We start from the raw sequence: 18122 nt of genomic DNA on the forward strand, positions 1-18122 counted from the left end.
GGCAACAATATTGACATAACATAAAACAAATCCTTGTGTTTATTTTTCAAAATGTGGCTAAAGGTGTGAAAAGTAGTCTTCGCAGACTGGACCAAACTGAACATTCTATTTTTGTTTTAATGTATTTATTTTTTAAATATATTATTTATTTACCATTATTCATTTTAACATGAGAAAAACGGTTCATTAATATTGTGTCTGAAAATGTTGCTGAATGTGAACGATAAATCAGCATTGTGTACATAATTTCTCCAAGTAGCCACTAGATGGCAACATGGGACTCAGAAACAAGTGAAAATAAATAAAGACCCCCATGGGAGGGGATATTTGCCTATATTGTTATCGACCCAATGCCAAGTCAATACAGGACTAGTATTGTCGATACTGCTACCGATAGTTGTTTTACTTTTTTACTTTCTTTAAGTCTTATGATTTTTTGACTTAAATTTGTTGATCACGACTATAAAACACAGAATACATTTTTAAACAAACAAACGCAAAAGTGTTTTATCAACAAACATATTTGGGTAAAATCAAACAATATTTATATTAAAATTATTTATACCAAAAGATATAATGATTCTTGCCATGCATAATAACAAATGATACAATATTGTATTGTATGACACTTAAACGTTTGAAACTGTAGCTTTTGATCGTAGATATTGTGTTGTCAGAAACTGTTTTATGTTTGGTCAGGTTACTCTGGTAAAATATATATTTTTTTTAAATTAAAAGTAGGTTTTACCTGATCAAATAAATGCTGTGATAAGATGATAAAAACTTTAACTGTAACGACTGACCGGTTATTTTATGCCTAAGGTATCAAACACATTTTTATTGAAGGCCGCATTGCACTCATGGCTGATTTAATATACATATATATATATATATATATATATATATATATATATATATATATATATATATATATATATATATATATATATATATATATATATGAGATGACGACTTGTCCAGGGTGTACGCCGCCTTCCGCCCGATTGTAGCTGAGATAGGCACCAGCGCCCCCCGCAACCCCAAAGGGAATAAGCGGAAGAAATAAATTGGATGGATAGATATATATATATATATATATATATATATATATATATATATATATATATATATATATATATATATATATATATATATATATATCCATCCATCCATCCAATTTATTTCTTCCACTTATTCCCTTTGATGAGTTGGCTATATATACAGTATATATATATATATATATATATATATATATATATATATATATATATATATATATATATATATATATATATATAGCCCTTTGATGTGGTGGCGACTTATCCAGGGTGTACCCCACCTTACGCCCGAATGCAGCTGAGATAGGCTCCGGCAACCCCCCTGCGACCCCAAAAGGGACAAGCGGTAGAAAATGGATGGATGGATGGGATATATATATATATATATATATATATATATATATATATATATATATATGTGTGTATATATATATATATATATATATATATATATGTGTGTATATATATATATATATATATATATATATATATATATATATATGTATGTATAATGTATTGTAGCCTCATTATTGCTTATGCATTTGGTTATTATATTCTTGCGTGTAAATTGATACATGACTTGCTTTGAGATACTAAATAAGGGTGACAAGTATCTGTTTAATGGTTAAAGTATTATTATGATTATTATAATTAACATATTATTATGTGTTAAAGTATTATTTTAATTATTCTAATTAAAGTCATATCATTTTTAACCTGTCATGCCACGTCATTTTATTATGGCCCGCCATGTTATTTTATCGTGAACCGCCACTTAATTTTACCGTGGCCTGTTCCAAAATTCCAGTGTGGCCCACCATTTCATCTTATAGGGTCCCCCATATCATTGTATTGTGGCCCACCGTGTAATTTTTTGTTGCCCGCCAAATCATTTTATTGGCCTGCTGTAACATTTAATTTTGGCCGGTCACTTAATTTTTGTTGTTGACTGCAACAATAAGCCTGTCCCACAATTTTAATGTGGAATGGCACATAATTCTAATGTCATTTTATGTGGCATGCCATATAATTTTACTCCGGCCCCTCAGATCATTTTAACGTGGCACGCCACTTGATTCTAATGTGGCCGGTCATGTCATTTTACGTGGCAGGCCATTTTATTTTATTGTGGCAAAAATTTTATCATGGACCGCCACAATAAGCCCACCACAGTTTAAATGTGGAACGCCATATAATTCTAATGTGGCCAACCACATCATTTTACGTGGCCCACCATATAATTTTACCGTGGCACGCCACAAAATTCTAATGTGGCCCAGCATATCATTGTATTGTGGTCCGCCACATCATTTTATCATGGACAGCCACAATAAGCCTGTCTCATACAGTAGTTTAAATGTGGAACGCCATATAATTCTAAAGTGGTCAACCACCCTATTTTATGTGGTCTGCCACATCACTTTATGTGGCCCGCCATATAATTTTACTGTGGCACGCCACATAATTAAAGTGGTCCAGCATATCATTCTAATGTGGTCCGCCACATCATTTTATCATGGACCGCCACAATAAGCCTGTCTCATAGTTTAAATGTGGAACACCATATAATTCTAATGTGGCAAGCCACACCATTTTATGTGGTCTGGCACATAATTTTATGTGGCCCGCTATATAATTTTACTGTGGCACGCCACATAATTCTAATGTGGCCCAGCACATCATTTTATGTGGTCCACTACATCATTTTACCATGGCCCACCATATAATTTTGTTAACCTGCCACTTTATTTTATAGTGGCCTGCCACATCATTTTATCATGGACCGCCACAATAAGCCCGTCTCATAGTTTAAATGCGGTACGTCATATAATTCTAATGTGGCTAGCCACACCATTTTATGTGGTCTGCCCTGTAATTTTACTGCGGCACGCCACATAATTTTAATGTGGCCCAGCATGTCATTCTAATGTGGTCCGCTACATAATTTTATGTGATCCACCGCATGATTTTATTGATTCCCGCCACATAATTTGATTGCGAACCGCCACTTCATTTTATATTGGCCCGTCTCATTACGTTATCGTGGCTGCCACGTAATTTAATAGTGGCCCGGCACGTCAAATATCTGGCCTGCAAACGGCTGGAAATAAAAAAAACACTTTCACTTTTGGCAGAAAAAATTTTCCGTATGCAATTGCATACATTCTCCACTTTATCAGAAATAAAGCTTTTAAATATCTGCATGTCATCTTGACTTAAAATTTTGCAAAGCAAGTTATCCTTTAATCTCTAAAATAACATAATAATCAGAACAGTTTTAGTTTGCAAATTGTGTAACAAGGATATTATTGCTATTTGACACCCCCTGATCTAATCAATATCTACAAATATGCATCGAAGTTCAAGGCCTACTGAAACCCACTATTACTGACCACGCAGTCTGATAGTTTATATATCAATGATGAAATATTAACATTGCAACACATGCCAATACGGCCGGTTTAGTTTACTAAATTACAACTTTAAATTTCCCGCGGAGTTTCTTGTTGAAAATGTCGCGGAAGGATGATGCGTGTTTGTGACGTTATTGGTTGAGCGGACATATTAGCCCAGCACCACTTACGGCTAAAAGTCGTCTCTTTTCATCGCATAAATACACAGTATTTTGGACATCTATGTTGCTGAATCTTTTGCAATTTGTTCAATTAATAATGGAGACTATAAAGAAGAATGCTGTTGGTGGAAAGCGGGGGATTGTAGCTGCCTATAGCAACCGAAACACACCCTGTGTTTCTTTGTTTGTTGTGAAGCTTTAGCGAACATGTTTCTCCATCACATGTCAACCAGCAAGTTTTTGGATGAGAAAATTGTGATATTAAGTCGGCTCTCACCGGAGACTTGTGCGGAGTCTTGCAGCAGATGTCATCTTGGCTCCTCCATTGGCTTCTCTCAGAGACACTGGCGGTCACCGCAGCCCTCCGACTTTCCGGTATGACTTTATAATCCCACAATAAGCAGATAAGGGATTTTCCAGAATTATCCAAGTAAATGTGTCTAATAACATCTGAATCGCTCCCACTTCACTGGCCTTTTTTTCTTCTTCTGGTGCTTCACTTTAACTTTCCTCATCCACAAATCTTTCATCCTTGCTCAAATTAATGGGGAAATCGTCGCTTTCTCGGTCCGAATCGCTCTTGCTGCTGGTGGTTATGATTATAAACAATGTGAGGATGTGAGGAGCCCTACAACCCGTGACGTCACGCGCACGTCGTCTGCTACTTCCGGTACAGGCAAGGCTTTTTTATTAGCGACCAAAAGTTGCGAACTTAAATAAATGGGTTGTACTTGTATAGCGCTTTTCTACCTTCAAGGTACTCAAAGCGCTTTGACACTACTTCCACATTTACCCATTCACACACACATTCACACACACTGATGGAGGGAGCTCCCATGCAAGGCGCCAACCAGCATCCATCAGGAGCAAGTGTGAAGTGTCTTGCTCAGGACACAACGGACGTGACGAGGTTGGTACTAGGTGGGATTTGAACCAGGGCCCCTCGGGTTGCGCATGGCCACTCTTCCACTGCGCCACGCCGTCCCTTCATCATTGATGTTCTCTACTGAATCCTTTCAACAAAAATATGGCAATATCACGAAATGATCAAGTATGACACATAGAATGGACCCGCCATCCCCGTTTAAATAAGAAAATCTCATTTCAGTAGGCCTTTAATCTGTAAAATAACATAATAATCAGAACAATTATCTTTGCAAATTGAGTAACGAGGCTATTATACGTAGATATTTACGTGTGGCCTTAAATAAAAATGGGTTTGACACCCCCTGATCTAATCAATCTTTACAAACATGCTTTAAAGTTTAGGCTACCCTCCCCAGCTCTCCTAAAACGCTCTTATTTTGAAGGTTCCCTCTGCGGCTGGGCTGACAGACGAGGACACGCCCCATTCACGGAGTAGCCATGGAAACCACGCGAGAGCGAGGCAGCTGCTGGAGTTCTCACACAGCGAGTGTTTCCGCTCACCTCCAATAAAGAAGTGGCGAGCCGAGGACGACGCACAACGAAGCTCGGGGAGGAGAGAGAAAAAACAGACGACAAAGACGGAACCATTTGTCGATATTTCGACACCTTTTCCGTCGTGTGTGTCCCCGCTTAACGCTTCATGCTTCGAATGTGAGACGGGAGAGCGGGGACTCGCTGCTGGGAACCTTTTGTCGGTAAGTCGCCTTATTTGCTAGCTGGAAAAGGGCCACCCTTTCTCCTTTCCACTCTTATTATGTGCTTAGTCACAACTAGGCTTTATATATCAAGCATCTACAATTAAAATACAATAAATGGTAGTTCCCTTATTTATAAACTTGACAAACAGCTGTTAATAACCACAACAACAAGCAGTGTCTAACATGTATAATTTATTATTTCTTTGGAACACAATCAGCGTATTACAATGTTATTTTTGTTTTGTTTTGACAATTAACATAATGTTTCAGTTTGCATTTTTAACATTAAATAAACATGTATACTGTTATTAAAGGTGTCAAAGTCAAAGCCCAGGGGCTAGGTTGGGATGTTTTTTTCTGACAACCAAAAATAATAATTAAAAAAAAAAAGTTAAATTTTAATGTAATCAGATATTGTTTGGATGCAAAAAAATATGTTGTTGTCATCATATGTATAATACAATAGTTTCTGCTTCACACCTAGACTTTGCCCTGCAGGGAAAACATGTTTGATCCTACTGCATACATCAGTAATAGTGCATTAGTTATGGTTCAATTTTTTAAAATAAACATACAGTAGCGTAGCAGGCCCATGTATTCATTAAAAACAAGGCACATGTTTTTATTTAAGAATTATTTTTGGCCACTGTGACATAAAAATAAAAAAAATACAATAAATGGTTGTTCCCCTATTTATAAACTTGGCAAAGAGCTGTTAATAACCACAACAACAAGCAGTGTCCAACATGTATTGTGGATTCTTTCTTTGGAACACTATCAGCTTGCTACAATGTTTAATGTTTTTTTTATTAAAATTAACATAATGTTTCAGCTTACATTATTAACATTAAATAAAAATGAATACTCTTAATAAAGGTGTAGAACTCAAAGTCCACGGGCGAGATTGGGATGTTTATAAAAAGAAAAAAGAAAAAAAAAGTTATGTTAAATTCTAAGGTAATCAGATATTGTTTGGATGCAAAAAATATGTTGTTGTCATCATATCTGTAATACAATAGTTTCTGCCTCACACCTAGAACTTTGCCCTGCAGGGAAAACATGTTTGATCCTACTGCATACATCAATAATAGTGCATTAGTCATGGTTCAGTTTTTTAAATAAACATACAGTAGCGTAGCAGGCCTATGTATTCATTAAAAACTAGGCAGATGTTTTTATTTAAGAAGTATTTTTGGCCACTGTGACATAAAAATAAAAAAAAACACAACAAATGGTTGTTTCCCTATTTATATACTTGACAAATAGCTGTTAATAACCACAACAACAAGCAGTGTCCAACATGTATTGTAGATTCTTTCTGTGGAACACTATCAGCTTGCTACAATGTTTAATCTTTTTTTTTAATTACAATTAACATAATGTTTCAGCTTACATTATTAACATTAAATAAAAATGTATACTGTTAATAAAGGTGTCAAACTCAAAGTCCAGGGGGTAAATTGGGATGTTTATTAAAAAAAAAAAGGGAAAAAAAAGTTATGTTAAATTCTAAGGTAATCAGATATTGTTTGGATGCAAAAAATATGTTGTTGTCATCATATGTATAATACAATAGTTTCTGCTTCACACCTAGATTTTGCCCTGCAGGGAAAACATGTCAGATCCTACTGCATACATCAGTAATAGTACATTAGTTATGGTTCAGTTTTTTAAAATAAATATACAGCAGCATAGCAGGCCTATGTATTCATTAAAAACAAAGCATATGCTTTTATTTAAGAAGTATTTTTGGCCACTGTGACATAAAAATAAAAAAAATACAACAAATGGTTGTTTCCCTATTCATAAACTTGACAAATAGCTGTTAATAACCACAACAACAAGCAGTGTCCCACATGTATTGTGGATTCTTTCTTTGGAACACTATCAGCTTGCTAAAATGTTTAACCATCCATCATCCATCCATCATCTTCCGCTTATCCGAGGTCGGGTCGCGGGGGCAACAGCCTAAGCAGGGAAACCCAGACTTCCCTCTCCCCAGCCACTTTGTCTAGCTCTTCCCGGGGGATCCCGAGGCGTTCCCAGGCCAGCCGGGAGACATAGTCTTCCCAACGTGTCCCGGGTCTTCCCCGTGGCCTCCTACCGGTTGGACGTGCCCTAAACACCTCCTTAGGGAGGCGTTCGGGTGGCATCCTGACCAGATGCCCGAACCACCTCATCTGGCTCCTCTCGATGTGAAGGAGCAGCGGCTTTACTTTGAGTTCCTCCCGGATGGCAGAGCTTCTCACCCTATCTCTAAGGGAGAGCCCCGCCACACATCGGATGAAACTAATTTCGGCCGCTTGTACTCGTAATCTTATCCTTTCGGTCATGACCCAAAGCTCATGACCATAGGTGAGGATGGGAACGTAGATCGACCGGTAAATTGAGAGCTTTGCCTTCCGGCTCAGCTCCTTCTTCACCACAACGGATCGGTACAACGTCCGCATTACTGAAGACGCCGCACCGATCCACCTGTCGATCTCACGATCCACTCTTCCCTCACTCGTGAACAAGATTCCTAGGTACTTGAACTCCTCCACTTGGGGCAGGGTCTCCTCCCCAACCCGGAGATGGCATTCCACCCTTTTCTGGGCGAGAACCATGGACTCGGACTTGGAGGTGCTGATTCTCATTCCGGCCGCTTCACACTCGGCTGCGAACCGATCCAGCGAGAGCTGAAGATCCCGGTCAGATGAAGCCATCAGGACCACATCATCTGCAAAACGCAGAGATCTAATCCTGCGGTTACCAAACCGGAATCCCTCAACGCCTTGACTGCGCCTAGAAATTCTGTCCATAAAAGTTATGAACAGAATCGGTGACAAAGGACAGCCTTGGCGGAGTCCAACCCTCACTGGAAATGTGTCCGACTTACTGCCGGCAATGCGGACCAAGCTCTGGCACTGATCGTACAGGGAGCGGACCGCCACAATAAGACAGTCCGATACCCCATACTCTCTGAGCACTCCCCACAGGACTTCCCGAGGGACACGGTCGAATGCCTTCTCCAAGTCCACAAAGCACATGTAGACTGGTTGGGCAAACTCCCATGCACCCTCAAGAACCCTGCCGAGAGTATAGAGCTGGTCCACAGTTCCACGACCAGGACGAAAACCACACTGTTCCTCCTGAATCCGAGGTTCGACTATCCGGCGTAGCCTCCTCTCCAGTACACCTGAATAAACCTTACCGGGCTGTTTAACGTTTTGTTTAAATTACAGTTAACATAATGTTTCAGCTTACATTATTAACATTAAATAAAAATGTATACTGTTAATAAAGTTGTCAAACTCAAAGTCCAGGGGCTAGATTGGGATGTTTATCAAAAAAAAAGTTAATGTAAATTCTAAGATAATCAGATATTGTTTGGAAGCAAAAAAATATGTTGTTGTCATCATATGTATAATACAATAGTTTCTGCTTCACACCTAGACTTTGCCCTGCAGGGGAAACATGTTTGATCCTACTGCATACATCAGTAATAGTGCATTAGTTATGGTTCAGTTTTTTAAAATAAACATACAGTACCGTAGCAGGCCTATGTATTCAGTAAAAACAAGGCAGATGTTTTTATTTAAGAAGTATTTTTGGCCACTGTGACATAAAAATAAAAAAAACACAACAAATGGTTGTTTCCCTTTTTATATACTTGACAAATAGCTGTTAATAACCACAACAACAAGCAGTGTCCAACATGTATTGTAGATTCTTTCTGTAGAACACTATCAGCTTGCTACAATGTTTAACCTTTTTTTTTTTTTTTTTACAATTAACATAATGTTTCAGCTTACATTATTAACATTAAATCAAAATGAATACTGTTAATAAAGGTGTCAAACTCAAGGTCCAGGGGCTAGTTAGGGATGTTTATCAAAAAAAAAAAAGTTCTGTTAAATTTTATGGTAATCAGATATTGTTCGGATGCAAAAAATATGTTTTTGTCATCATATGCATAATACAATAGTTTCTGCTTCACACCTAGACTTTGCCCTGCAGCTTAAACATGTTTGGTCCTACTGCATACATCAGTAATAGTACATTAGTTATGGTTCAGTTTTTTAAATAAACATACAGTAGCGTAGCAGGCCTATGTATTCATTAAAAACAATGCAGATGTTTTTTTAAGCAGTATTTTTGGCCACTGTGACATTACACAGTTGAATAGTAACACTTGGTTTTGAATATAGGAGTATTAAACCTGTAGTTTAATCGAGTGGTATAGCTATATATTGGATATTGATTACATTACACAATTAGCTTAGTGCTTCTCAATTACTTTTTGTTACGGCCCCACTAGGAAGAAGAAAAAACTTTGCACCCCTCCACTCTCTGTATTATTTGTCTATAAAATTGTTATAAGTACACCTCTGCATAGCAGTGGGTCCTTATTAAAATTAAAGAAAGGAAAAAAAGAAAGAAATATAGATCATTTTACAAAATTAATAACTTTATTAACACTGTTTTTTAGTCTGTAGCAGAAAATATTTGCCGGAAATAAAATATTAAGATCCCTATTTTTAAACTATTAACAATTTTTGACTGACTTGAACCATTGGGTACTTAAAAATAAAATTAAATAAACTCAAAAAATATTAATAAATTCAAAATGATTCGCTGCATTAACTCAGCAGTAGCACAGTATATGAAACACTTTAACCTACAATACAAACATTGACAAAACATTTAAAAAATAATGCACCTGGGGATAGGTTGATTGGCAACACTAAATTGGCCCTAGTGTGTGAATGTGAGTGTGAATGTTGTCTGTCTATCTGTGTTGGCCCAGCGATGAGGTGGCGACTTGTCCAGGGCGTACCCCGCCTTCCGCCCGATTGTAGCTGAGATAGGCGCCAGCGCCCCCCGCGACCCCAAAAGGGAATAAGCGGTAGAAAATGGATGGATGGATGGATATTAAGGAAGTCAGAATTAATGGCTACATTGTGCACATTTTAAGGCTTTTCGAAGCAGGGTTTGAAGCATGATACTGATAAAGCGTGTTCCCTGGGGTCTCGTGCATCATTTCAGAAGAACTGAATGAGCTGCATATCGTGTAAATGTATGTAAGCCTTTGTTTTCTTTCGCCCATTATTGAGCGCTCTCATGTCCTTCCGTGTGTTCTTTGTTTAAATACCTCACAGTGCATGTTCACGTGTACTCGCGTGTGACTGTGCTCCACTGACTGCATCGTCACGGAGGCACACGGGACGACTCCTGAGACGACTGATGTGCTGTTGACTTTGGAGTGGCTGTCTCTCTGCTCATATATTTCCCCGGCACAGACCGATCCCACCCTTGCTTTTGTTCCAATAAATCCTTCAGTCGTTTCCTGTTTGCCGGGTAAGACAAAAAGAAAAACGTCACGCTTATCGTAACCCAAGGATGGAAATGATTACTGTTGGGGGTAAATAAGTACTAGTCACGTTTTGATCCTGAGACAGCCCTTCTAAATCAGTAACAACTGGATTTCTTGGATTTAAGCCTGATGATTATGCTGAGAAGGTTGTTCTTCAGGATTCCTCATGTAGGAGGACACACACCAAGAAGTAAGCAACTAGAGTAAACCGTACCCGGGTCAAACTGTCAACATTAAAAAGTCCTAACTCGGGATGTAACAAGTTCATATCACAGTTATCATGAACATTTTAGTCACAGTTATCATTATTTTTGCGGTATTATTGAATGTGCTTTTGACCCATTTACTTCAAAAACTTAAACAAATTGTTTACTGTATTTTTTTGTTTTTAATATTGGTTTGTACTGTAGCGAATTATTCAAATGAAAAGTGCATAACAAATAAAATCTATTGTCATTATTAGTATTCCTGGCAGGCCTTGTGACGTCCTTCTGCGTTAAGCTGTCCTTGAAGGCACCGTAAAAACACCTTTGTATCGTATTCCAATGAATATAGAAGGAGCACTCGGTTCTACGAGAGCACAGCTTGTAGGTTCAATCTGCACAATGGAATAGCTTAGTTGCTCAAACAGTTATGTGTTAAGATTGGGGTATGTTGTTTCCTAATTTGGGAAAGACGTTGAAGTCTCTTATTTCCATGTGAGTATTTAAAGGCCTACTGAAATGAGAGTTTCTTATTCAAACGGGGATAGCAGCTCCATTCTATGTGTCATACTTGATCATTTCGCGATATTGCCATATTTTTGTTGAAAGGATTTAGTAGAGAACATCGACGATAAAGGTCGCAACTTTTGGCTGCTAATAAAAAAGCCCTGCCTTTACCGGAAGTAGTAGACAATGACGTCACCGGTGTGAGGGCTCCTCACATTGTTTATAACGTGAGCCTCCAGCATTAAGAGCTATTCGGAGCGAGAAAGCGACAATTTCCTCATTAATTTGAGTGAGGATGAAAGATTCGTGGATGAGGATATTGGTAGTAAAGGACTAGAAGAAAAAAAAAAAGGTGATTGCATTTGGAGCAATTCAGATGTTTTTAGACACATTTACTAGGATAATCTGGGAAATCCCTTATCTTTCTAATGTGTTTCTAGTGATTTAGTGAGGTAAATAGTACCTGACAGTCGGAGGGGTGTGTCCACGGGTGTGTTGGGCCAATCTCTGGGGGAAGTCACAGCAGCTGCATGGACGGCGCAAGCTCCACTGATCACCGGCATGAGGCGACTTTTTACCACAATTTTCTCACCGAAACCTGCCGGTTGACAAGTGGTCAGGAACCATGTTCGCTTGAACGCTCTGATCCATAGTAAAACTTCACCTCCGGGAATTTTAAACAAATTACATTGTTTGTGTGGCTAAAGGCTAAAGCTTCCCAAGTCCATCTTTCTACTTTGACTTCTCCATTATTAATTGAACAAATTGCAAAAGATTCAGCAACAAAGATGTCCAAAATACTGTGTAATTGCGCGATGAAAAGAGGCTACTTTTAGCCACAAGTGGTGCTGGCTAATATGTCCCCTCCAACCAATAACGTCACAAGCACGCGTCATCATTCCGCGACGTTTTCAACAGGAAACTCCGCGGGAAATTTACAATTGTAAATTAGTCAACTAAACCGGCCGTATTGGCATGTGTTGCAATGTTAATATTTCATCATTGATGTATAAACAATCAGACTGCATGGTCGGTAGTAGCGGGTTTCAGTAGGCCTTTAAGCTAGCGAGCTAGCACCAGTCAGTTCCTGAGTTTATAAAAGTGCATTCATCAATTATGTTATTAACAGCAATACGTCGGACCGTTCATCGTAACATCCTTAGTGTTAACTAACTATACATGTTGTTTTTTCATCAACAATTTTACATATAATATGTTAATAATATAGTATTTGCATTAAAGATTAACATCAAGCTTACAAGGCTTTGTCTCTATTCAACACTATTAATTGCCACAATAGTCAGTGTTAGGGGCTGAGCATTACGGGCCAAAACTGATATGCTGGTATTTTTGGTTGTATACGATATATATCGGTATTTTAAACAAAACTAAAGGTGTTTAGTTTAAACTCAACACCACAAAATCTTATTTCTACCAGTTTAAACTCAACACCACTAAATCTTGTTTCTACCAATACATATCGGTATTTTAAACAAAACGTAATGTGTTTAGTTTAAACTCAACACCACAAAATCTTGTCTCGCAGTATTCTGAAAATTACTTTTAAAAAGTAATTAATTGTAGTTACTTGTTGCTTAACCCAAAAAATATTTTAATTGCTAATATAATTACTCTTTAATAAATTAATAATTCATTAAAAAGTAAAATAATTAATGCGTTACTTTAAAAAAAAAATCAATGTCATTTGCAGTTCAGAGAAGTTTAAGAGAGCAGCATGTTACTTGCGTGTGTGTTCCTTTAAAAGGCGGTGTCTGTTGCCAAGCAACGTGTGACTTCAGCGAGGGTTTCAGCTAAACTTTTGTTGTTAGCTTTAGTAGTGGCAGTTTGTCAGGTCTGGTAATACACGTCGGCTGTGCGCGAATGTGAAAGCAGCGAAGGTCGGCGTCGGCAATGCGCGGTAGACTATAGCTGGGCGATATGGCTTTTTTTTTAATATCTCAATATTTTTAGGCCATATCGCGATACACGATATATATCTCGATATTTTGCCTTGGCCTTGAATGAACACATGATGCATATAATGACACCAGTATGATGATTCTATATGTGTGCATTAAAACATTATTGTTCATACTGCATTAATACATGCTCATTTTAAACTGTCATGCAGAGAAGGAAATCACAACTAAGTCAATTGACCAAAACTTTATTTATTAAACAGTTATCAAGCAATGGCACAAACGTTCATGTCATTTCCAAAACAGAAAGTGTAAGATTGTCAGAGACATTTTAAATGTCAAATAAAAATGAGCTGCATAATTGGAAATCAAATTGTATTCGTCCTTTGCTATGTGGTAGGTTACTACTGACGTTATTAAATTCTGTTGACTATTTTTTTCATACGGTGTTGATGTGGAAATGTTTGCCTCGGCATTTTGATGGTGTGGGCGTGTGGCACTGAACGGAGATGTTGACATGCGGAGTTTCAAACTCTCTTTATTCTCTAGCAGGTGACTTTTCAAATGATGCTACATATTAGCATCATTGAAGCCAAACCACCGCCAGACGATGGACCCCCTTCTGTTTTTCGTGGGAATTAATTCTTCCTTCATTCGCGCCTTCTTTCTCTTGTATTACCACTTGCACGGCTCCGCTAGCATCACAGCTAATGTTAGCCATGCTGCTACCTCTCTGCTGGGCGAGGTCTTATACGTATGTGACGTATGACGTGACAGTATGTGACATAGGTAAGAAGGTGCGCTTGTCTGTGAGGAGGAGAGACAAGAAAGAGCGAGAAGAGCCTGTAATGTAATGGCCACAGCTAAAAGCAACTGGGTGAGAACGTATACTTGAATATCACGATATAGTCATTTTCTATATCGCACAGAGACAACCCGCAATATATCGTCTATATCGATATATCGCCCAGCCCTATGATAGACCCTTCCCGTGTGCCATATCCTTTCTTAGCTACGTTACACCGCATCGGCCGCCAACAACCATAACAAAGGCACATAAAAAGATACCGGTATGGTGGTATTGTCTCATATGTGTACCTCTTTCTAAAATATACCGGTATTAACTGTAGTACCGGTACACCTCCCAGCCCTAGTCAGTAGAGGTGAGAATCTTCAGCCACCTCACGATTCGATTACGATGAAATTAAAAATCTATTAGTGATGTATTGATACATTAGATTACCTGTGTAGAAAGAAATCAGCCACTTGCGCGTCCAAAGTTTGTCCAAAACTGGCCTATAATGCCCTTCATCTTGAAGACGCTAGACTAATATTTATTCGAGTTTTGGCTCTTCTTTGGGGTTTTTAGGACGTACAGGGCCTTTTTTTCCTTCTCTGATTTCCTCGGTTGGGTTTTTTAGCAGTATATGCTGTAACAGCAAGTGCAGATATTGCGATCTTTCCAGGTGGGTGTTCAGCAGCCATGCTTTGCTGCAAACAAGTTTGCACCGTGCACCCGCGTCAGCCAATGAGGAGGCTCCTTCGTGAGCTCTGCCCACCCCTCCTTTCTCTAAATCCTGTGATTGGATCTGGAGGGGTTGACTGCCAGGAAGACAAATTATTTTGTCTTCCGGGCTTTTATTTACTAAAATACTTAATTGTAAGGCACAGACATACAATTTTTTTCAGAAATGATTACTGTTTCCATATACTGTAGCAGGGGTAGGGAACCTATGGCTCTAGAGCCAAATGTGGCTCTTTTGATGACTGCTTCTGGCTCTCAGGTAAATCTTAGCTGATATTGCTTAACATGATAAGAAATGAATATATCCGCTGGTAATCTGTCACGTTCAAACACTGATGACATCTTTTAAAAAGACGAGAAGCAAGGAATCATGCAGAGACAGAATTAAACTTGTCTCAATGAGGAGACGTGTTTTGGGCTGTATTCTAGTTACAGATCCAAACTACTTTGTAAAAGCCCAGCCCGCGTGCTTCCTCTATTTATTTGGGAGGTCCATTTTTAACATCACTGAAGCTGTCGCTGAGGGAAGGGGGTAAGCCCGACAGCTCCAGTTAGACACAATATATGTTTATACAAAAATGCAAATGTATTGATGCTGGTGATATCGCCTTGTCTCTCTGCTCTGTCTGCGTCACGGCGGTGTTCGGCCGTGGCAGTCAGCAGGCCGTTCCTGAACACAGACACTGATACCAGAATGGCTGGCAATCTTTTGGATTGCCAGCTTTGCACGGACAAAGAAAAATACCACTTCACTACAATTGACAATAATTATAGCAACGGCCCTTAAGCATAAAAGTTGTGATAATAGATATACAAAATTACTATAACATAATCACAGTGTTAAAAATAACATTCAAAATATAAAACATCCTCATGCATTTTAATCCATCCAACCTTTTTCTACCATACCTGTTCATGAAGTCGCATTAATGTTAAGAAGTACTTAAATTATTATTGGTTAACTTCAGAATAAAAATTTTATTAAAAAGAAAAAGAGACTTATTACACTTAAACAATGTTAGTCCTACTTAAAAATGCACGCATTTTGTTGTATTCAGTGTTAAAACATATTATATGGCTCTCACGAAAATACATTTTAAAATATTTGGCTTTCGTGGCTCTCTCAGGCAAAAAGGTTCCCGACCCCTGTACTGTAGGATGCTAATATAATTTTTTTTAGTTATAGACTATAACTTAGATACCCCAGCTTTAATAAGCGTTTATCACTTGCAACTTTACAAAAAAAAATTCCCTTCACATTTATTACATTTATGGTAATGTGTGCAAACTGGAATGTAGGTGCCCTATTAAAAAGGAGCTGGCCTAACATTTCGGTGAGGTGGTTTGCTGCAGTCAGCCAAATTTTAGAACTGTCTGCATTGCTTTATTTCCAATAAATTAATCGATTATTGGCATTTACTAATCGATTTTATAATTGTCCATGTTTGAATTGTGATACATCAAAATATCGATTATTTACCCCACCTCTGCTAGTCAGTGTATGAACTAATGTAAAAATAGTAAAGCATTTGACCTAAACTTGTGACAGGAGTCTTACTGCTTTGAATTTGAGTCCAGTTAATATTCTTATCTTCTCACGGTCTTATAACACCTCCCAATAAGTTTGGTAAAAATATGTTGCAAAAAGAGAAAGCAAAACACTCAAACAGAGTTGAACTTTGAATGGCCGTAAACTTGATCTTGGCCCATTTTTCACTGGGCAAAGATGTCCAAAGTTCACAAACAACAACATTGTGATATTTTTCCACTTTTTTTTTATTAAACATCATAAAAAATAATCCCATTTAAGGCTAAATTGGGAGTGTGACAATATGGCCTTGTTCACACTGCAGGACAATTCCAGATTTTTTTTTAAATCGGACCGAGGCCTCTTCCGTATGTGGATATAAATTGGATAACGCTCCGATCGCGGTCATCCAACCAATACGTCATCAAATAGCGATAAGCAGCATAATTATTTGCCAAAATAGACGGTTGCAAAATAAATAGTTGACAATTAGCACAGGGTAAATTAGCATAAAACAGGTGAAAATATGTTTTATATGTTATATCTGTGACTACTCGCCCACATGCTCTTTGGAGCAGACATCGAAGCAAAGGTCTTGCAAACTGCAAGAGCCAAAATGCTTGCCGTCCTTCTTCCCAATTTTCCAGGCACTATAATTCACTTCAGAAAATGTTGACTGTGATTGCAGAACATCTTTAACATTTCCACAAATGATCCAGGACTGAGACCTACAAGGATTGAAGTTAAAGTTAAAGTACCCCTGATAGTCACACACACACTAGGCATGGGGAAATTACCCTCTGCATTTGACCCATCCCCTTGTTCCAACCCCTTGGAGGTGAGGGAAGCAGTGAGCAGCAGCGGTGGCCGCGCCCGGGAATCATTTTGGTGATTTAACCCCCAATTCCAACTGTTGATGCTGAGTTCCAAGCAGAGAGGTAATGGGTCCCGTTTTATAGTCTTTGGTATGACCCGGCCGGGGTTTGAACACACAACCTACCGATCTCAGGGCGGACACTCTAACCACAAATCCACCGAGCAGGATTGAAGCCATGTTTACTTCCGTAAACACTGCAGCGTGTTCAGTATGACGTCATGTCCGAATGCGGGTCAGATTGTGTCCACATGAGACATCGCATTTGTTTTTGTAATGTGAACGATTACATAAAAAGATATGATTTGGCAAAAAAAAATCAAAATTGGACATCCTAACATGCAGTGTGAACATATCCTATATTTATGGCGTAAACTTTGTGACTTATTACTGTTTAATATGTTCTTAAAGCAGATTGTTTTTCTGTCACAACAAATGTATTTAATGAGTCCTCCTTAGTAAATGGAGTCATCGTTGTGGGAGACAAAATTACTTGTTTGCTTTACTCGAGTCTTAAAACTTCCACAGTACTCCAATGTAATGAAGAATAAAAGTAATTTTATTCCACCACACTTATATTTTCCTCCGAACACTATACTAAGAAAACCCTGTGTCTCAATACTCAATCAGCTCTCATCCGTGCCGGAAGAAACATTCTCTTAAAGAGACAGTAACGTTGTCTTCTATCCTAACAGGAAGCAATATAACAGGAAGTAAATCAAGTAAGTCACATTCACTTTAATCCATTGCTATAATAGTTACAGGATTGCTTTCAATTAACTTTATTTCCATTCTCATGAATCTTGAATTCATTTATTCCATATCAAAATATGCAAATGCTGAATAGTTTTGTTATGCTTCTACTTTTTAGATTCGACTCTGAGTACGTAGTTCAACAGTATCATTCGAAAGATGCCTGGTGCTCATTGTTCCCCATAAATGGCATTGATGG

At 38.2% G+C, this 18122-nt stretch overlaps 1 protein-coding gene across 3 annotated transcripts in view; it reads left to right on the forward strand.

The window, feature by feature from the left end:
- Positions 1 to 5009: 5009 nt before the first annotated feature.
- The window catches only part of susd6 (sushi domain containing 6), a 63255-nt gene continuing 50142 nt past the window's right edge, over positions 5010 to 18122 (forward strand). Inside the window, exon 1 of one of the 3 annotated variants that reach the window (XM_061885894.1) lies at positions 5010 to 5255. The gene's annotated coding sequence lies outside the window, so the exon portion shown is untranslated. The remainder of the gene's footprint in view (positions 5256 to 18122) is intronic. The other 2 variants (XM_061885893.1, XM_061885892.1) reach the window with 2 other exon arrangements.

The sequence above is a fragment of the Nerophis ophidion genome, linkage group LG24, assembly GCF_033978795.1.
Source record: "Nerophis ophidion isolate RoL-2023_Sa linkage group LG24, RoL_Noph_v1.0, whole genome shotgun sequence".
Lineage (NCBI taxonomy): Eukaryota > Metazoa > Chordata > Actinopteri > Syngnathiformes > Syngnathidae > Nerophis > Nerophis ophidion.